Genomic DNA, 22665 nt, shown 5'->3' with positions numbered 1-22665 from the left:
TGCCAGGGTTGCGATAAGTTGTGTTGTGGCTGTTGTGTTGTTGTCTATGATGCGAGACATGGTTTCTGATAAAATTTGATTACTTTGAATTAACTGAATGAGGGTCTGTTGATGTCGGTGTTGCTCATCCATTATGCGCTGAAAGGTAACAATAAGTTGGCTGTTATCTGCTCTCTTCTGCTCCATACTGTTTGCGACTCTGCATAGCTGGACATTGAGCCTGCTTGTGTTTCTACACAGTCTCGGTAGATGATGGGGCAGACTGGCTAGGTATTGGGTGTGTGTGCGTAGGCAATCAATATTCTGTGCCTGTTGTTGGTTCCATGTTACCCAAAATGATGGTTCAGGTTGGTGGGGTGGGGTGGGGTTGTTTGGCTCAATTGTGGGTGTGGTGACATTTGAGGTGGCGGGGTACTTTCCTGAGGCATGCTTGGTTGGTTAACATCTATTGCTTGCAGTTGGAGGGTGTATGTTTCCTGTTCAGATTCCTGCTGGGCTTCTGGGGGCATGATGTCTGGTTCTGTATGGGGTTTAAGGGGACAACATTTGAGTGTATTTTAAAATTATGTTGGTTTTGATATTTAGTTTAACTTTCTAGACTTGTTTGTCAAACATTTTTCTTAAGCAAATTAGGATGTTCACCAAGACTCGTATACACAATCAAAAAGACAAATTATGATGGTTTTTATGTTGTCAAAAATGACTTCAAAACAAAAGTGGACAAATGTTTGACAAATAACACACTTACAAAACAAACAGACAGAGGTACAAAGTGTACACCATGAAAAAAAGTGATTTGTCACCCGCCATATTGTACTTGCATTAAAATATCAAACAGTAAATGACAATATGAATTCTATCACCATTGTGAAAGTGTGTGAAACTACCTGAAGGTCAATATTTTACTATTAAAAAACAAAACAAAACAAAACACAATACTACTGTAAGGCGCAAGAGAACACTTTAATTTAAAAAAAAATAATAATTGGTTTTTGAATTTTAACAATTTGCAAGCCATGTGCTTGCTGCTGTGGATAAGTACTATGGGGTATATGCAATTCACGGCGAATCGCGGCAATTTTTCGCCGTTTTTTAATTCGAATAAATTCGCCAGGTGAATTCCGGAAGGTGGCTTCCGGAATTCACCATATTCAATGAAAAACGGATTCGCCAGAGTCGCGGGCGAAAATCGGCCGATTTGGCGGATTTTGCCGCGATTTTAAAAAACGGTAAAAAAACGTGAAAAACCCGGAAAAAAAAATGGCGTGGGGTCCCCCCTCCAAAGCATAACCAGCCTCGGGCTCATCGAGCTGGTCCTGGTTCTAAAAATGCAGGGGAAAAATTGGCCAGGGATCCCCCGTATTTTTTAAACCAGCACCGGGCTCTGCGCCTGGTGCTGGTGCCAAAAATACGGGGGACAAAAAGAGTAGGGGTCCCCCGTATTTTTAACACCAGCATCGGGCTCCACTAGCTGGACAGATAATGCCACAGCCGGGGGTCACTTTTATGCCGTGCCCTGCGGCCGTGGCATTAAATATCCAACTAGTCACCCCTGGCCGGGGTACCCTGGGGGAGTGGGGACCCCTTCAATCAAGGCCCCCCCCCCCCCAGCCACCCAAGGGCCAGGGGTGAAGCCCGAGGCTGTCCCCCCCCATCCAATGGGCTGCGGATGGGGGGGCTGATAGCCTTTTGTGATAATAAAAAGATATTGTTTTTTCCAGCAGTACTACAAGTCCCAGCAAGCCTCCCCCGCAAGCTGGTACTTGGAGAACCACAAGTACCAGCATGCGGGAGAAAAACGGGTCCGCTGGTACCTGTAGTACTACTGGGGGAAAAATACCCAAATAAAAACAGGACACACACACCTTGATAGTAAAACTTTATTACACACTACCGACACACACATACTTACCTATGTTGACACGCCGACTGCCACGGTCTCCGACGATCCGAGGGTACCTGTGAAAAAATGATACTCACCTTCCAGCGTCCAGAGATAAATCCACGTCCAGAGAGTAAAATCCACGTACTTGTTTAAAAAAAAAAAACTGCAAAAACCCGCTCCATACCGGACTAGAAAGGGGTCCAATGCTTTCACATCAGACCCCTTTCTCCCGAATGCCGGGACATCACGTGACTCCTGTCACTGACGTCCCTTCAGCCAATCAGGAAGCGCTACTTCCGTGGCGCTCACCTGATTGGCTGTGCGCTGTCTGTACTGTGACAGCGCATCGCAAAGCCGCTCCATTACTTTCAATGGTGGGAACTTTGCGGGTAGCGGTGGGGTCACCCGCCGGTCAGCCGCTGACCGGCGGGTGACCTCACCGCTAGCCGCTAAGTTCCCACCATTGAATATAATGGAGGGAGCTGTGCGATGCGCTGTCACAGTACAGACAGCGCTCAGCCAATCAGGTGAGCGCAACGAAGTTGCGCTTCCTGATTGGCTTAGAGACCTTTCTGTGACAGCTGTCACTGACAGGTCTCATTCGTGGAAAGGTGTCCCATGTGTCAGCATGGGACCCCTTTCAGTCCGTTATGGAGCGGGTATTTGCGTTTTTTTATTTTTAACAAGTACGTGGATTTATCTCTGGACCATGGCTGAGGTGAGTATATTGATCTTTTTTTTCAGGTATCCGTGGATTCTACATGGAGAAGAGGACCGATGTCGGCGTGTGAACATAGGTAAGTATGTGTGTGTCGGTAGTGTGTAATAAAGTTTTACTGTCGACGGTGTGTGTGTCCTGTTTTTATTTGGGTATTTTTTTCCCAGTAGTACTACAGGTACCAGCGGGCCCGTTTTTCTCCCGCATGCTGGTACTTGTGGTTCTCCAAGTACCAGCTTGCGGGGGAGGCTTGCTGGGACTTGTAGTACTACTGGAAAAAACAATATCTTTTTATTATCACAAAAGGCTATCAGCCCCCCCATCCGCAGCCCATTGGATGGGGGGGGACAGCCTCGGGCTTCACCCCTGGCCCTTGGGTGGCTGGGGGGGGGGGGGACCCCTTGATTGAAGGGGTCCCCACTCCCCCAGGGTACCCCGGCCAGGGGTGACTAGTTGGATATTTAATGCCACGGCCGCAGGGCACGGCATAAAAGTGACCCCCGGCTGTGGCATTATCTGTCCAGCTAGTGGAGCCCGATGCTGGTGTTAAAAATACGGGGGACCCCTACTCTTTTTGTCCCCCGTATTTTTGGCACCAGCACCAGGCGCAGAGCCCGGTGCTGGTTTTAAAAATACGGGGGATCCCCTGTCAATTTTTCCCCCGCATTTTTAGAACCAGGACCAGCTCGAAGAGCCCGAGGCTGGTTATGCTTTGGAGGGGGGACCCCACGCCATTTTTTTTTATGATTTCACCGTTCCAGCATAAAAAAATAATAATAATAATAATATTTTAAAAAATATATAAATAATATTTGTGCCTCCAAAAAAAAAAAAAAAAGTACCTAATCCCTTCTAATATAAGTAGATCTGCTATTCCCCAAAAAAAAAACACAAAAAAAAACATCTTTAAAATTTTTTTATTTGTTTTCACCCTCCAAAGTGTGGCGGATTGAAAATGACGAATTTGCTGTCTAAAAGCACTGCTGTCGAATTTCCAAACTTGAATTGAATATGCTTTGGTCGAATTGCAGCACTTGTATCATTGCAGAAAAGTCGAATTTGCAAAAATTCGAATTTCAAAAAGTCGAATTTTGAAAGTCCGTTTTTTGGTCGGAAAGCACTGGCGATAGGCGATTTTTTTTTTTTGGTCGAAAATGACCCGAAATTCGACAATTTCGGGAATTCGACCGCAATTGCATATACCCCTATGATTATTACATTTTTTGGCTGATGTGTAATTTGTGTTTTGTGTTTACTCACCAGACAGCTGAGGGGAATGTGGTTCCGGTGATTGAGTACTCTCCAAAATGTGTTCTGGTGACTGAGGCAACACAGTAGAAATACGACGTGGGGGTGTGCTTAATGCTGGTGTTGGTGCGACGTCAGGATGACGTCTCTTGCTAGGCCTGCTCGTGTGGCTGCCAGACCCCTGTGAAGGACGTCTTTGTGGACTGTGATGCGATGTTGAAGTTCCTATGGATTATTGCAAACATTAGACTTTTTTTTTTTTGTGGTGGACACATTAATAGGCAGTGCCAGATTAAGGTTCACATGGGCCTGGAGCTGAAATTTGTGAAGGGCCTATTGGGTGGCATCGCAGATGTGACCAGCGCTGTATGTGTGTAACTAGTGATGTGAGGGCATGACCAGTGCTGTGGGGGTGTGACCTACACATGGGTTGTGGGCATAGTCTGCGCCGTGAGGTGTGGCTAGCACCATGGAGGACATAGCTAACACCTACCTTAAACTAACTCAATCTCCCTCTCCTCTTCGCTTTATATGAAGCAAGTAATGCCTGTCATTTTATTGACCACTAAATAAAAAAAAGAATTCAAAAAAACCACAAGTTATGGTTGCTCCCCCCATCTATATATTAATGTGTGATCACCCTCCCATATATATATTTATTCATGTGCTCTCCTCGTGTCAATTCATGCACCAGCCCACTTCTTGCTGCCCCCAATGTGTTAATCATCTCCCAGATGGAGAGGATGCACTGACATTGAGGGAGTCATTGACCATGATACCATATGGTGGAGGAGGCAGTAGATCAGATGTGTGCTGTGTTAGTTACACTTTCCACCAATCACCTGCTTTGTGACTTTGCTTGCCTTGAGCAGCTCACAGGACACAAAGAAATGCCCCCACTTCCTGTCCCTCCATCCCAGCATCCTCTGCAAGACCAGCCTAAGCTGCACCGCAGAATGGTTGCCTGTCCTTGACTGACCGGTGTGATTCTGTGAGCGGCAGTTTAGTGTGTAACGCAAGAGTGCAGACAATGGACACCGGCCCATGATGTTTAGTAGTGTGCAAGCCGTAACAATACATTTTAGGGCCCTGGACCAAAAAGAGCACCAGAGACACAGACACTGTCATTGCACGCTCAGGTGTATTTATTGCTGCTGTACAACACTACCTCACCCATCGCACATACCCCTCACCAAATACACCACCCACCCACTCACTGCTATATATCTCGCCTATCTATCAGTGCTATATACAGCAATCCCTTCCCACTACAACTTACAAATAACATTCTTCAAACACTGAAAAACCTCTCACTATTAACCCCCAATCCCACATCTCCTCCAATAAACTAATCCTCACTCACAACCCTTCCTCAAACCAGGGGTTCTCGACTCCAGTTCTCAATACCACCAACATGGCATGTTTGTGGATATTTTTCAATCTATTTTGCTAGATCAGTAATTATCTCACCTGTTCCACAGACAGAAATTCTCAAAACATGACCCGTTTGGAAAACCTGAGGTTTTAGGTTGAGAACAATTGCTCTAAAACGTTGAAATACTTTATACCTCTACTCCCTGACCACATACTGCAACTGACCCAATATCATACTCCTCACTCATCAGGATGTCCTGATCCATAACTGACACACAAATACCCTTTCCAAAATCTGAAGAAAAAAAAAACACCAGAAGAGAATAGTAAAACATTTTGGCCCAGATTTATCAAGCCTTGGGGATAATTGCACGGGGATAAAGTACCAACCAACCAGCTCCTGTCATTTTTCAAACACAGCCTGTAGCATGACAGTTAGGATCTGCTTGGTTGGTATTTTATCACCGTGCAATTTATCCCTCTCCAAGGTTTGATGAATCTGGGCCTTTATTTCTTAAATTAAGCTTTCCTATCTCTCAATGAGGTCAATTCAATTCAGTACCTATTGAACAGTGCCGGGGATAGAGCTCCCGGAGTTATTGAATTCAGAGCGATGTGATTTCTTCTCGTGCGAGCATAAATCTGACAAAAGTACTGTCGCAATGCTGTTTTCTGCCCTTAGCATGGCAGAAATAGCATCACGCCGGGCACTTAGGTCGGAGAATGCCGGTTCTCTCGACCAAATACCCTGTTTAGTCCGCAAGAACCGGCCTTCTCTGACATAACAGTGTGATGAATTTAATAGCAGCGGGAGCTCCTTCCCGGAGCTATTCAATCCGCGCAAAATTGAATTAACCCCAATGAAGCTGTTGCTATGCATTCCTCCGTGTGCTATCTGTATTATTCAGAAGCTTCTCATCCTGAGGCAGCTCTCCTATATTCCAACACTGGCTGGGGACACCATGGCAGATCGTACTACAAATGGTGTTCATAAAAAAAATAAAATGGGGCAAACATATATAATAAATATTTTACATTTATGTACACACTCAACAAGACACCTATACATAGGCACATAAATATTATATATTAACAGTAATAATGTTAGAATTAGGGATATTTCCCTAGTCTGTATACAGTATTCATCAGTTTGCCTCCCCTCCCTATTCTGTATATGTATGTGTGCTCCCGCTCACTAGGCTGTATATGCATTAAAATGCCCCCCCCCCCCCAGTCAGTATATGTTGTAGTGTGCCCCCCCTCCCTTGTCTGTATATACATTAGTGTGACCCCGCCCTTCCTTGTCAGTATATACACAGCTCAAAAAAATAAAGGGAACACTTAAACAACACAATGTAACTCCAAGTCAATCACACTTCTGTGAAATCAAACTGTCCACTTAGGAAGCGACACTGATTGACAATCAATTTCACATGCTGTTGTGCAAATGGAATAGACAACAGGTGGAAATTATAGGCAATTAGCAAGACTCCCCCAATAAAGGAGTTGTTCTGCAGGTGGTGACCACAGATCACTTCTCAGCTCCTATGCTTTCTGGCTGATGTTTTGGTCACTTTTGAAAGCTGGCGGTGGTTTCACTCTAGTGGTAGCATGAGACGGAGTCTACAACCCACACAAGTGGCTCAGGTAGTGCAGCTCATCCAGGATGGCACATCAATGCGAGCTGTGGCAAGAAGGTTTGCTGTGTCTGTCAGCGTAGTGTCCAGAGCATGGAGGCGCTACCAGGAGACAGGCCAGTGCATCAGGAGACATGGAGGAGGCCATAGGAGGGCAACAACCCAGCAGCAGGACCGCTACCTCCGCCTTTGTGCAAGGAGGAACAGGAGGAGCACTGCCAGAGCCCTGCAAAATGACCTCCAGCAAGTCAAATGTGCATGTGTCTACTCAAACGATCAGAAACAGACTCCATGAGGGTGGTATGAGGGCCCGACGTCCACAGGTGGGGGTTGTGCTTACAGCCCAACACCGTGCAGGACGTTTGGCATTTGCCAGAGAACACCAAGATTGGCAAATTCGCCACTGGCGCCCTGTGCTCTTCACAGATGAAAGCAGGTTCTCACTGAGCACATGTGACAGACGTGACAGAGTCTGGAGACGCCAAGGAGAACGTTCTGCTGCCTGCAACATCCTCCAGCATGACCGGTTTGGCAGTGGGTCCGTAATGGTGTGGGGTGGCATTTCTTTGGGGGGCCGCACAGCCCTCCATGTGCTCGCCAGAGGTAGCCTGACTGCCATTAGGTACCGAGATGAGATCCTCAGACTCCTTGTGAGACCATATGCTGGTGCGGTTGGCCCTGGGTTCCTCCTAATGCAAGACAATGCTAGACCTCATGTGGCTGGAGTGTGTCAGCAGTTCCTGCAAGACGAAGGCATTGATGCTATGGACTGGCCTGCCCGTTCCCCAGACCTGAATCCAATTGAGCACATCTGGGACATCATGTCTCGCTCCATCCACCAACGCCACGTTGCACCACAGACTGTCCAGGAGTTGGCGGATGCTTTAGTCCAGGTCTGGGAGGAGATCTCTCAGGAGACCATCTGCCACCTCATCAGGAGCATGCCCAGGCGTTGTAGGGAGGTCATACAGGCACGTGGAGGCCACACACACTACTGAGCCTCATCTTGACTTGTTTTAAGGACATTACATCAAAGTTGGATCAGCCTGTAGTGTGTTTTTCCACTTTAATTTTGAGTGTGACTCCAAATCCAGACCTCCATGGGTTAATAAATTTGATTTCCATTGATAATTTTTGTGTGATTTTGTTGTCAGCACATTCAACTATGTAAAGAACAAAGTATTTAATAAGAATATTTCATTCATTCAGATCTAGGATATGTTATTTTAGTGTTCCCTTTATTTTTTTGAGCAGTGTACATTAGTGTGCCCCCTCTCCTCCTAGCCAGTATATATATATATAGATATATATATATATATATATATTAGTGTGCTCACTCCCCGTCAGTGTATATATATTAGTGTCCCCCCTCCCAGTCAGTGTATATATAGGGTGCCCCCTCCCAGTCAGTATATATATTAGTGTGCCCCCTCCCCGTCAGTATATATATTAGTGTGCCCCCTCACCGTCAGTATATATATATTAGTGTGCCCCCTCCCAGTCATTGTATATATAGTGTGCCCCCTCCCAGTCAGTATATATATTAGTGTGCCCCCTCTCCGTCAGTATATATATTAGTGTGCCCCCCTCCCCGTCAGTGTGTATATATATATATATATATATTAGTGTGCCCCCTCCCAGTCAGTATATATATAAGTGTGCCCCCTCCCCGTCAGTATATATATTAGTGTGCCCCCTCCCCGTCGGTATATATATATTAGTGTGCTCACTCCCCGTCAGTATATATATTAGTGTCCCCCCTCCCAGTCAGTGTATATATAGGGTGCCCCCTCCCAGTCAGTATATATATTAGTGTGCCCTTACCCTTCTAACCAGTATATATATTAGTTTGCCTCCTCCCTATAATGTGCAGCAGTGGCAGCCCCCTCCCCTAGTAGTTACCCGCACGTGCAGCTCCGCCAATCTCACCCTCCAGCAGCCGTCACAGGTTCCTGTCCACTGAGTGACCGATCACAGTAGCCACTGGCTCCCATGGCTCTTCCCTGCCTGGCAGCCGGCATACTGTGCCGGCAGAGTCATAGCAGCAGCTCCGTGCCGCTGCCGCTAGTTTGAGCCACGTCCGGGAATACAGGTGCGCGCATGCGCCGCTGCCCCAGCCGAGAACACAGGAGCCGGAGGTGCACTCTGCAGGCAGGAATAAGTGCTGGCTGCTCCCGGGCTATAGTGTGCCGCCGCCAATGTGCTGCCCGTGCGGTGCCCAGAGCCCCAGGAGTCAGTCCTGTGTGTGAATTGGACGGCAGAAGGCTGCGGTGCTGGGCGCTGGAGATGACAGGAGGAAAAAGTGTTCCTGTCTGTCCCACAACTTCATGCTGCTATGGGCCTATTTTGAGGAGGGGCCTGGAGCTGCAGCTCCACCCGCCCCATTATTAATCCGGCTCTGTTAATAGGTGTCGTTTTTGCGTTACCTGTATCGCCAGCATCCACAGCTCTTGACAGTGTTGCTTGTGTTCTGGAAGTGGAGGCTTGCTTTCGTACTGTAAAAATGATACATTGGTGTTTATGACCTTTAATTACAGTGTGTACTTTTGTAAGCAGCAACATTTAGTGATGTGGACATATGTTTACCATTATGGGTACAGTTTCTAACAATAAATGTTGAAACAATGGTTTGCTTAATTTTTTGTAAACAGGCTAATGAGGTTCCATTTCCAAAGACATAAACATAGCCAAGTAGTCTAATTTTCCATGGCCAACAGCTGAATATACACACATGTATTACCATATAGTTTACATTATTACATTAATGAGTAAATTTGTTTTTAAAAAATATAAAATCCGAAAAAAAAGATTTTTTAATTAAAAAAAAAACATACAATACTTAGCCATCTACACTAACATATTGGCCACAAAGACAAGTAAAATACAGCAGACATTAGACAAAAATCACAAAAAAAACCATTACTACCTAACACCTCACTATACAAACACAAAATATTTAAAAAAAACAGAAATAGATAATCAATTTAGAACATAAAAATATATTAACAATACAATATCATTTAAATAATACTAATTAGACATAAACACATATGCAGATATAACAGATTAGTAAAAATAAACTCACCATCAGGCCTAGGACGATCCGAATCCCGCACATTAGTCGCACCAACAACTTCATGCGGAATAAGGGTCCGCACAGGTTCCTCCCACTCCCGATAAGACGCTATAAAGGGATGGCCACCCCCTGTTTGCCTGGCTGACTTAGCCTCCTTTGCCATCTTGGCCTTGACACGGCGCTTGATGTCGTAGAATCTCTTCCGACACGTGTCCTCGGTCCTCTTCACCACACCCTCACTGTTTACTGCCGCTACTACCTTCCCCCACAGAACAGTTTTCCTGCGCGAAGGCACCTTGGCCACATCACGCCCAAACAGCTGGCGGTGATGGCGCATCAACTCATGCACCAAAGCCATATTTTCCGCAAAGCTAAATTTAACATTTCTGCCCGTCTTGGTAGTGGTGCGTGGCTGCGGAGCAACACCACCATCACTGTCACTATCACTCGAGGCCACAGCAGCAACCTCACCCTCCTCCACCTCACTAACCTCCACCCCCTCACTCACCTCCTCCACCTCACTCACCTCCTCCCTCTCACTCACCTCTGACTGGGACATAATAATGACAAACAACAAATAACACTAATTAAAAAAAAACACAAAACACACTCCTCCACTACCACTGCACACCAACACACACACACACACACACACACACACACACACACACACACACACACACACACACACACACACACACACACAATGACAATAGACTGAAAGTAAAATGCACAAATACTAAAAATGACACAAACTTTTAAGAGACCACACAACAATTACCACAAGACTACTTACACACACAATACAGCACTCAACAATCGCAAGAAACCTCCAAAACCGACCAACAAATCACCAACTCCAAAAACACCAACTTACTCTCACCTCTCCACTAACTAAACCCACGAGGTGCGGCTGGTTGGGGGCGTTTTTATACTAATGAGCACAGACACTCCTCCATGACAAACACAACCAATCACGGACGAGTGACGAAAACGAAAGTAAGAAAATAATGCGTCCGGGAAGGGTCAAAAACACTGCCGTGGAAATTAAAGATACGAATTCGTAAAAAAGACCAACAAAATACGTCCGGAAAAACAAGAGTCGGCCGCGAACACATAAAAAAAATACGAATGACATCGACATCGGAAAATACGAAAACATAAATTACGAACGCTTAGTAAATGAGCCGTAAAAAACCCAAAAAGTTGCAAATTCACACTACCGATGTCAGTCGCGTTTCAACTTCAAACAAATTCTGAACATTACGAATCTTAGTAAATATACCCCTATGACCTTATTTATTTTTTTATTTTTTTAAATGTGTGTCATGTCACGTTGCATATGACTCCCATCTTCAAGTGTGTGTCAGCAAATACATTGTTTTGGGTAATGTTTTATACAAAAGCCAATGTAACATCTTACTTTATTGTATGTCATGTGTTTTTTTCCAGTATATTTTGCATGTGTAGTTTGGACTTGGTGTGTCATTGAATTGTCCTGCAATAATGTTTTCCTTTTGGACATTTTTGTTTTTTTAATTTGGCCTATGTTTTATATTTAGGTTATCCATGTGCAATGTTTCAAAAACAGTGGTTGTCATGTTAGAGGTTGTAGTAGTGGGAAGTGGTTTGGAAACCACTTACATGTGTAATGTCATTATTACAGAATCTAATATTTTTTATTATCAAAACCACTATTTGTTTGTTCAGTTTGAGTTTGTATTTGTACCGTGACACAACACTGCAGTGTAATTTTTTTATTTGTGGTTTTTTTTGGTTTGGCTCATACAGTGGTAATGTGTGTTTGGAGTGCCACATCACAGAGCAATTTCTATATTGCATCTGTAATATTTTTCCTTTCATTACAAAATTAAGATGTGTGTGTTTTTGGTTGTTAATGTATGTATTTTTACTTGTGGCCTATGTCAGTGTTCTGTACATGTTTTCCTGTGTTGAACTTTCCATAGTGCATATGGCTATTGGACAATGTTTATTATTTTATGTAGTGGTTTTTTGGTTTCCGGTCCTTATGTTTTTCAGAAAAATAAAGCAAACATTTCTTAAAGAATAAATGTTTATAAGCATAATGGGTGGATGTATCAACAATAGCATGAATACATTTTTTTTTTATTTACAGTGTTTGAAAAAAGCAGTACTACTCATCCTCCAGTAACTCCCATCATATCTGATGATGATGACGCTGCGGAAGCAGGTAAAGTGTCCATTGTAGTATAGGGTATGCTTGTAAAGGAATGGGCATAACAAAATTTAACTTTCATTAATAGGTCCATCAAAAGAAGCAGCAGAAGTGGGACTTCTGTAAGACACCACCACAAAAAGCCTGTGGCAGCAAAGAAAGCAAGGGCTGATGTCCAGGGCCAACCACAACAGGCTACCCCGCCACGAAGATTATCCACAGTATGTTCGGTCCCCCACTCCAAATTTTGGACACACCTCCAAGACGTCATCCACACTCCCCTCATCTTGATTGTGAGTATCAAACTGAAATAAATGTAAACAATTTCAGATCGTAAACAAACTTTTTCTTAACCGCATTAAGTCAAAACACATCAAAAACATAAATAATTACCGAAGTAAGTAAAACATGAAATGGAATCCAAACAAAATGGCCTTGTCCACATCCAGTAAAGATATGTATGTCCACTTGAGGCATACACTAGCACATTGTGTGTAAGATGCTGCAACAGAAACTCATGTTTAATTTTTGCAAATAGTAAGGTTGTTTTTAAAATTTTAACATGTGTGTTTGTGCTCACATTGCCAAATACATATAAAAACATTACTATGTTTGTTTGAGAAAAGCTATAAGGTAACACATTATGGGTTACATTGTGTTTTTATGTTGGAGTATGTCTGATCTACAATAAAACTAAAGTGTTTGCTGTCACAAGTAACCAGAAACATTTGCCACAAACAGGCATATGTATGTATTTAAGTTAAGAGTGATGATGTTGCTAGGCAGAATATCTGAAAGCAACAGTGAATGACATGTGTTCCATCTGTAGTGATTTGTTTTCATTTATCAAACATATGGATAGCTAACGGCAATTTATTATACATTTCAGCTTCTAGTCCTGGTAACAGCATCCCTCCGCAACAACAGCAACACAGTGACATGGAGGAGACAAACATCTTAAAAATGCAGCCATTAAGCCAAGGAATCAGCCCCCCAGCACCTGTGAGTACACCACCACAGCAAAGCACACCACCACCACAACACAGCCCAACAACACCAGTAACACAAGGCCCTGATCAGGTGTTTTGGACCATTTGGGCTAGACAGCAGGCCACTAATGAAGATTGCCTGTGTAGGCAGACACAAATGTTTGCAAGCCTACCATGTCACCTCAGAAGAATCACCAGAAATCTGAGTAGACAAAATGAACAAACAACCAGAATTGGCAATACCATGGAACTCATGCGTACAGACATTACACAGGTCATGGGCAACTTACAGCGCATAATGGAAGAACAGCACAGACTAATGGAAGAACAGCACAGACAACAGCAAAGTTATATGAACATTTTTTTAAAACAATCAAAAGATTAATGAAAGTTTATTCTAAATTGTAGACAATCAAAATGCTGCTACACGTGAACTCAATGCCACCCTCACTAACTTGAATGAAACACTCAGATCCATGCACCAACAGCAAACAAGCAGCAGTTCTGGTACGACTACTCCAAATATCACGCCAGTCTCATCACCACCAAGATGCTCCACCAGAGCACGACAACGTGACAGTGCTATTGGCAAAGGGCAGGACAAGCAGGCACCCAAAAAAATCACTGCACATATCAGTGGTTTCTCACTTCCTTATGCCTTCTACAGGTTAATGCATCTGCCCCTGTATTTGGACAAAGTATACGCAGGCCTACACACATCAAATTACATACCCAGCAGCCATCCATCTGGCATTTGTCCATCCTCAAACTTATCAAAGAGGGATGACTGACTTAGGATGAAGGAGTCATGGCAGCCCCCAGGGTAACCAGCAACAACACTCATTATTTTGAGATTTGCATCACAAACCACCTGCACATTTGTGGAGTGTTCTAGATGGCGATTAGTATATATGTGCTGCCTGCCCCTAGGTGGTCTCAGCTGAATGTGTGTGCAATCTATGGCTCCAAGCACATTGGGCATGCCAGCCAGCTCATAGAAATCTACCCTGACGGCATGCCACTGAGACTCCTGGGTAGGGAAGCAGATTGAGGCATCGATGTGGGGCTGCAAAACAGCCAACACCTGTGTGTATATTTGAAAGAACAATAAACATGAGATTTTAGGACAGAACTGGCCACCGAGAAATAAAAAAAAAAAAAAAAAAGAAGAGGTAGTTAGGTATACATCACCTGTGTTAATATTCTCAAAAATGAGGGCTGTGAGATTCCTATGACATCCCCAGACACAGCCTGAAAGCTGCCAGTAGCCATAAAGTGCAACACAGCCAGGAGTTTGTGCAGGCCTGAGACAGAGCGAGAGCGTGCTGTATCAGGGTCTAGGCCCAGTTTGACAAGGTCATACATACGGAAAATGTTGTTACGATTTAGACGGAACATCTGTATGACCTTATCATCGGACAACGCGTTCAAGTTTAAATGCCCCCTAAAAAAACGAGGCCTGCGCAGCCTCCGCGGAACCTGTACAACCTGCTAACCATGTTCAGTTTGTTGGCCCTGGTTACTTACAGGCTGATGTCTGAGTCTGAGGAATCCCACAGCACACAAAATATCACTGGTCCACAGTCCTGCTGCCATTTCTGAGTGTAGGTGGATTGAATTGGGCCTAACATCCTTTTATAGGCATCCGTATTCAGGTGTGATTGATTTTTGAGTTGCAACACATGTAAACACGATTGAAAAAAGCAGGTCTATTTTTTTGCCGCTTTTTTTAACGAATCGCAAAAAAATACGACCGCAATTGAGCACTCAGAAACTAACACCCAAATACGAATTAAAAGTGAATTCCCGTATTGTATGTAATAACAGCCGCGTTTGACCGATGGTCTATTCATTCGTATTTCGGAACTTTGCTAATCAAACCATTACGAATAGTCCAAACACTGCTGAGATTGGTGCTTAGTGAATTCCCGGATTGGGACTTAGAAAAAAACCCACAAATCGGACAAACTCGAATTCTTAGTAAATTTTGGCCCATGTCTTTAAAGTCCTTGCTTTGTTCACAGGGGCATAGTCATATTGGAATAGACAAGCATAGCATTGTCCAAAGTGTCTTGGTATTCTGAAGTATTATGATATATTTGGTCCACAGAGTGTCCGGCTTCCGGAATATAATCTTCTAGCAGCCACCACTCCCAGAGAGATCTCCTGGCCCCTCTGCCTCTCTGCACCCTCCCCTAGTGTCTGCCAGCTGCCGATCACTGCTGATTGGTCAGCACCCCCACCTGGCAGCTGGACAACGGAGCAGCCGCCCTGGAAATGTAAATTAATGAGCAACCGCTGAGGAATTAAGCTGCTTTCAATAAGAACATAAATAAAGAAATGCTATAGTAGTTTGAATAACTTAAATAGAGACACTCGTATTACAAAATTGAATATAAACCCAGCCAGTAATACCCCTTTCACACCGCCAATGCCGGATCCCACCCGGGAATTGGAAAGGGTCCTTCCCGTGTGGGATCCAGCTTTGGACGCTGCTGCTGGTTTCCCCCGACCCGGCAATATGCCGGGCGGGTTGCCATAGCAGCAAAGCGGAGCTGGCAGCCGGGGCGGAGGCGGAGCTGGGAGATGAGATCATCTCCACGCCGCCTCTCCCTGTTGAAGTAAACGGGTCCCAGGTCGCATCGACCTGGGAGCCTGTTTACGCTGCCATTGACCCGATATTCAACCCGGGTATAACACTGCTTTATTCCCGGGTTGAATTGCCGGGTCAGGTGACCCGGGATTTCTGACATGGCGCTTTCACACCGCACGCTGACCCATGTCGACCCGACAATATGCCAGGTCGATACCAGGTTATTTGTGCGGTGTGAAAGGGGTATGTGTGTCAGCATAACTTAGTCAACAATGTTTAAACACTCATGGGCAACTAGAAATCTAAAATCATGTAGATTTACTAGATTCCTAAGTACCTTCCCTCTTGACCATATTTCTTCATTTTTCAGGAGACACTTTCTGCTATCATATAAAAACCTCTCATGGCCGATAGTTGAGTTAACCAGGGCAACCCATTTTGAGAAAGAGGACTTGACAGAAGCCATACGATGTCTTGCTATGCAAACCTTTGCTAACATACTTATAGATTGCTAACGTATAGCTGAAGCATTGAAGTCATAAAGTACTCCATGCTAATCCCAAATATTCAAATCCCTGGATGATGAAGAGGAATACATATTCCTGTTTTTATAACACCGTCTACTACTAAATACCAAAATTTGGACATTTCAGGACAGGCCCATAGCAGATGCCAAAATTTTGCCCCAAGGGTTTTCCACTTATTACAATTCATACTTGCTCCCCTCACTTGTTTAGCCAGCCCTAACCAGAGTCCAGAAAACCCTAAGGAGGATAAATGTCTGACTGTGTTGGAATCTCGCTGATGCAGTAGATTTACGGGGCGACCCCAAAGTGACAGACCAATCCCTCAACATACCCAAATCGCAAAGGGTTATTAAATTCTCCACTCAACAAATATACATTAGAAACAAATTTACAGGCCCTCAGAGAATGGAGGAAAAATCTCAAAGGGGAGCAGCACCTGCACACCAGTGACGTGCGGTGAGGTCAGTGACTGGTGAGTCACTGGTTGATTGCGGAGGCCGCCCCCTTCCGCCCCAAAGGCAAACAAACCAGCATAGGGTTCCCCTCATTACAGCAAAACCAGCACCAGGTTGAAGCAGCCAAGGGTGATAATGCCATAGCAGGTGAGACACTCAGTTTGGGGTCCCCTACCATAACATTTAACACCCCCAAACCAGTCAGCCCAGGGCTGGAGTTCCTCAGAAAGTGGGGAACCCAAAAATTTAAATAGGGTCTCCCCACCTGAGCAACAACCAGCATCCCAGTGCTATGCCCCGCACCCCTGGTGGTGGTGGGTGCGGGGTTCATGACATACTAATATTCTTTACAGGCAGTCCCAACAAGCCTGCCCCAGTATGCCGACACTTGAAGAACCACAAGTGCCAGTATGCCCAAACATTAAGGGCCTATTGGCACCCATAATCCGCCTGTAAAAAAAATATTAAAATAAAAACATAATACCTAATGAGCTTCCGGCATCTCTGCCTGGTGGCTGGCGGCCACATAGCTGTTTTTCGCAGCCGCCAACCCACCAGGGCTTCTGACGACTTTGCCTGGCGGGCAGAGGTGTAGCTAGGTGCCATGGTGCCCGGAGCAAGGTTATGTTTTGGTGCTCCCCTCTCCTGTACTGAATTGGGGGCCTAGCCAACTAGACCTTGTGGAGCTCAGGGTGAAAGTTTCCTTTGGGTGCCCCCCATTGTTTAAAATAGGATCAGTGTGTGCCAAACGCTTGCAACAATAATATAAGGGCGTGGCATTACGAATGGTTAACATTACTGCCTCACAGCACTGAGGTCATGGGTTCAAGTACCACCATGTGTGGAGTTTGTATATTCTCCCTGTGCTTGGGTGGGTTTCCTCTGGGTACTCCGGTTTCCTCCCACAATACAAAAATATACTTCTAGGTTAATTGGCTCCCAACAAAAATTAACGACTGGTAACAATAAACAAATAATGGCTTCACTGGGCAGGTGCATAGCCACGAAACAGTACCAATTCACATTGCATTAGAAATAAGTACTGCAGCAGCCGGAGCAGAAAGATGTTCTGCAGAAGTCGAGACAGAAAGAGGTGCTGCAGCAGCTAGGGTAGAGAGAGCAGCTGCAGCATATGAAGTAGAGAAGTGCTGCAGCTTCCAGAAAGTAGAGCGGTGCTGCAGCAGCGAGGGCAGAGAGAGAAGGACAGAAGCAGACAGTAAGACGTATAAAGAGGAAGGCAGAGCTCCGGCATGTGCCGGCTGCCAGTGTCTCCTGCTGTCCCCTCTGGTCTGACCTGTTCCCTACCTAGCGGGTCATTCCGAGTTGATCTCTAGCTGCCATTGTTCACAGCACAGCGATCAGGCTAAAAAACGGCATTTCTGCGCGACGTACGGGTACAAAGCCCATTGTGGTTGTGCACAGGTTCTAGCAAAGTTTTCCTTCGCACTGATGGCTGCAAGAAGATTGACAGAAATGGGGCGTTTCTGGGTGTCAACTGACCTTTTTCAGGGAGTGTTTGCAAAAACGCAGGTGTATCTGAAAAAACGCAGGCGTGGCTGGGCGTTCGCTGGGCGGTGTATGACGTCAAATCTGGACACAAAGAGTCTGAAGTGATCGCAAGCGCTGAGTAGGTTCAGAGCTACTCAGAAACTGCACAAACTGTTTTGCAGAGCTCGGCTGCACATGCGTTCGCACTTCTGCTAAGCTAAAATACACTCCCCAGTGGGCGGTGGCATAGCGTTTGCACGGCTGCTAAAACTAGCTAGCGAGCGATCAACTTGGAATGACCCCCCTAGTCTCAGAGTCCGACTGGGTGGGCACCCCCTCTACTTCTCCTCCTGCTCTGTGGCTTCCAGTGGCCCACGGGAAGGGTAGGGCAGCGCGCCCTCTAACTTTTTGGGTGCCCGGAGCTTGCACTCCACCAGAACCACCCTCGCTACACCCCTGCTGGCAGGCTGGCACCCACCAGGGATTACGGCATCTTCGCCTGGTGAGCTGGCGGCCATATAGCTCTTTTTCGCGGCTGCCAACCTACCAGGGCTTCCGATGTCTTCATCCGGCAGGCTGGCTCCCATCAGGGCCCCCAGCGTCTTTGCCTGGCGAGCTGGCAGCCATATAGCTTTTTTTCACGGCCGCCAACCCACCAGGGCTTCCAACATGGTCGTCTGGTGGACTGGCGGCCATATAGCTCTTTTTCGTGGCTGGCTCCCACCAGGGTTTCCAGCGTCTTCGCCTGGCGAGCTGGCGGCCATCTAGCTCTTTTTTCGCGGCTGCCAACCCACCAGGGCTTCCGACATCTTCATCTGGCGGGCTGGCTCCCACCAGGGCTTCCAGCGTCTTCGCCTGGTGGGCTGGTGGCCATATAGCTTCTTTTTGCGGCCGCCAACCCCCCAGGGCTTCCGACGTCTTCGCCTGGTGGGCTGGCGCCAATCAGGGCTTCTGACATCTTCGCCTGGTTGACTGGCGGCCACCAGGGCTTCCGGCATCTTTGCCTGGTGAGCTGGCAGCACTGTGGCACCATTTTTGAAATGGGTAATGCCTACAAAGTGTGCCTTAACGGCTGACAGGGACTGGATCCATGATCCAGCCCTGCAGCCAAAATGCCAGCTGAGTCCCGCTGCCACCAAAGTCCCGCCGGCACTGCCGCAGCTTAAGTCCCACCACTGCCTCTAAAGCTGTCCCGCCGCCGCCTCCGCCCGCTACAGCTCCAAATGCCCACTACCACCCGATGCCGGGTCTCGCGACACAAACTGTGCCTGCTCATCAAACGTGATGAGCAGGCAAATATAGTGCACATTTTTATAAAATAAAAAACCTTCATGTGTGGAACTGGAGGGGAGGGTGAGGAGGACAGTGTAAATTGTGTGACAGTGTATTGTAACTAAACACTTACATGCACTGACACACTGCAGCAGACACTATCTCTCCCTCCCTGTACAGCACTGACAGTGACAGACGGATGCAGGTCACTGTCAGTGCTGAATCTGCTGCCCAATCACAGTGACAGGGGCGTGCTTTCATATGGGCTGAAAGCACGTCCCTGCACTGAGGCACTTGTATAGGTGCCGCTTACAGTGCTTTTATTAATGGGCTTTTACAGCCCTCTGCTTGGCCCCGCCCCCTGCTTCCGGCCATTTACAATTGGCAGCGAGAGGCACCGCTCTCGGTGCCTCTGAAATCAATTTTAAACAGGTATGTACTCTGAAAATTATTAGATTAATATAAAGAAGATACTTATTACACAGACTATGTGTCAAAAGTATCTTCTTTGTATTATTTTAATCATTAATGACAGGGGAGGCACTGCCTCCTCTGCCTCCACTGACTGCACGTCTCTGCGTGCAAACTGCTTACCCAATGCATGACGCAGTTGAAGGAAGTGGTAAAAGAAAGAATTTGGTAGGCCATAAGTTGATTGAAGGGTTTTAAAACTGACAAAACAACCGCTACATGCAGTTGTCCCACAGCCACTACCTTATATTGTCTTCATAGGATTCCACCCTCCAACCATATTAATTTACGAAATAAAGAATTGTTCCACAGAGGGGAGTCAGGGTGAAATCCTAATTTAAAAGAGAGAGATTTTGCAGTGAGCATACCTTCCTAGTCTGAATCAGTAATGGAGAGTATGCCAGAGCCAGATTAAGGCTATGGGGGGCCCGGGGCACTTCAAATGTTGGGGCCGCTAACAAGGAGGCAGGAAAATTTATATATATATATATATATATATATATATATATATATACACACATGCATATACATATACACATTTATATATAGATATATATATATATATATATACGGGATGTAGTTAGGTGACCGGCGGCCAGGAGACCGCTGGTCACAATACCGACGCCAGGATCCCGACCCCTAACAATCCCGATAGTCGGCATGCCGACTAACAGGGACTATTCCTGTGTCCATGACAACCATAGAGTGGGAATAGAACCTGTGGTGAGCGCAGCACACCACCGAGCCCGCAGTGTGGCCTCCCCGGCCAACTCCAAGCCAGGATTCCACGTCAGTATGGTGACCAGCGGTCTCCTGACCGCCGGTCACCTAACTACATCCCGTATGTAAATATATATATATATATATATATATATATAAAAAAAATATATATATATATATACATACATACACACACACACACACACACACACACACACACACACACACACACACACACACACACACACACACACACACACACACACATAATGCCAACACGCCAATAGTTCCAATTTAACAACATGACAGCATGGTAAATAAAACAAAAAAAACAAAAAACCCAATACAGCCAGCTTACATGTTTTCTCTGCAGCTGGCAGACACAGCTCATGACACAGGAGAGTGACAGCTCGCTCCGCCACACACCCTCCGCTGGTTCCACACTCTGCAGCCTGCCGGCCAGCCAATGACTGGGCCACAGGCTGCACATTAACACACGATTGGACAGCTGAGCCGTCGCTCAGCTGTCCTGTACTTCTAAGCAGCGGCAGCGCTGTTCGGTTGCCAGGGCAACCTATAGGGAGCCGCTGAGAGCGCAGCGCCTTTACACACGATTGGACAGCTGAGCCGTAGCTCAGCTGTCCTGTACTTCTATCCGGCGCCGCTGCTGTTAGGTTGCCAAGGCAACCTACAGTATAGGGAGCCGCTGGGAGCGCAGCGTGGAGGTCCAAACTGTGTGCGGGTGCTGGGGGGCCCTTTTAAAACAGGGGGCCCGGGGTACTTAACCCCTGGGCCCCCCCCTTAATCCGGCTCTGGAGTATGCATGAACTGAGCCAGTGGCAAACAAAAATTGTAAAGGGCAGTAATAAAACCCTGCTTGTTCAATTGGAGCCTCTGGTAATTTGCCACTATCTCTAGGCGTAACCACTCTCTGAGATGTGCCAAATGAGCAACTAGGTAATATAAATGTAAATTGGGAAGTGCCATACCTCCATTATTTCTAGTCCTGCACATTGTCTTCGAACCTACAGTATACAGGTATATGCTCTTTTATCACCACACACCAAGGAAGTAATATATCTATTTATTTGTTATGAGTGTGGAAAAATATCGGGGACTGTTGGAACGTCTATAAAAACTTCAAGTGGATTACCATTTTTACAAGGTTCACTCTATCCACAGTTGACAATGGCAATTTCTTCCAAACATAAGACTTGGTTTTAAAGAAGACAATTTGAGGTTTCATTTTCAACTGAAAATAATCTGCCACGTTATGAGAAATTTCAATACCCAAAAATCAAAATTGATTAACCCATCTCAGAGGAAAGTGTAAATGATCAGGGAGTACATATTTGTTTCTAAGGGAAACAGGAATGCGGTCAAGATGCCAGCTGTCAGGATCCCAGCAGTCGGAATACCGATGCTGGAATCCTGACAGGCGTCAGAAAGCCGACACCAGAACCTCGACAGGGTCAGAAGACCAATGCTGGAATCTTGACAGCTGGCATCCAGACCGTAAGTATAGTGGCCAGGTTAGGGCCAGTGTGGAGGGTGTAGATTTTGGCTGCGAGAGGGGGGGGGGGGGGGGGTATGGTTAGGCTGCAGGGTGGGAGGCAGGGGCTTCAGAACGTTTTTCATGTGGGGGGCAAGATAAAATCAGATTTTTGGCGCCCCTAATTTATGGCCACCTTAGTGAGTGACCCCTTATATACATTATGTCTGGTAGAGCTCCCTTACACACAGTATGCCTGGTAAAGCCCCTTATATACATTATTTCTGGTAGAGCCTCTTGCACACATTATGCCTGGTAAAGCCCCTTATATACATTATTTCTGGTAGAGCCTCTTACACACATTATGCCTGACAGAGCCCATTATATACATTGTAGAGCTCGCCCTCCTCCTCATTCCTCTCTCTTCTCCTTCTCATTCCTGTGCTCCACTTCCCTACCCCTACCCCATGGTCAGCAACTATGCATCTGAGAACAAAATGGTATTTTCTCTGGTGCGCAAAAT

The 22665-nt window shown here is 45.9% G+C and overlaps 1 long non-coding RNA gene across 1 annotated transcript in view; it reads left to right on the top strand.

Moving 5' to 3' along the window:
• The window catches only part of LOC134966244 (uncharacterized), a 66304-nt gene that overhangs the window by 22139 nt on the left and 21500 nt on the right, over positions 1–22665 (top strand). The window contains exons 2-4 of the long non-coding RNA XR_010188609.1: positions 12076–12150; positions 12224–12428; positions 13025–13137. This is a non-coding gene — a long non-coding RNA (uncharacterized LOC134966244). The remainder of the gene's footprint in view (positions 1–12075; positions 12151–12223; positions 12429–13024; positions 13138–22665) is intronic.

Source organism: Pseudophryne corroboree, chromosome 10 (assembly GCF_028390025.1).
Source record: "Pseudophryne corroboree isolate aPseCor3 chromosome 10, aPseCor3.hap2, whole genome shotgun sequence".
In the NCBI taxonomy this organism is placed as follows: domain Eukaryota; kingdom Metazoa; phylum Chordata; class Amphibia; order Anura; family Myobatrachidae; genus Pseudophryne; species Pseudophryne corroboree.
This window is presented reverse-complemented; position numbering and strand designations above follow the sequence as displayed.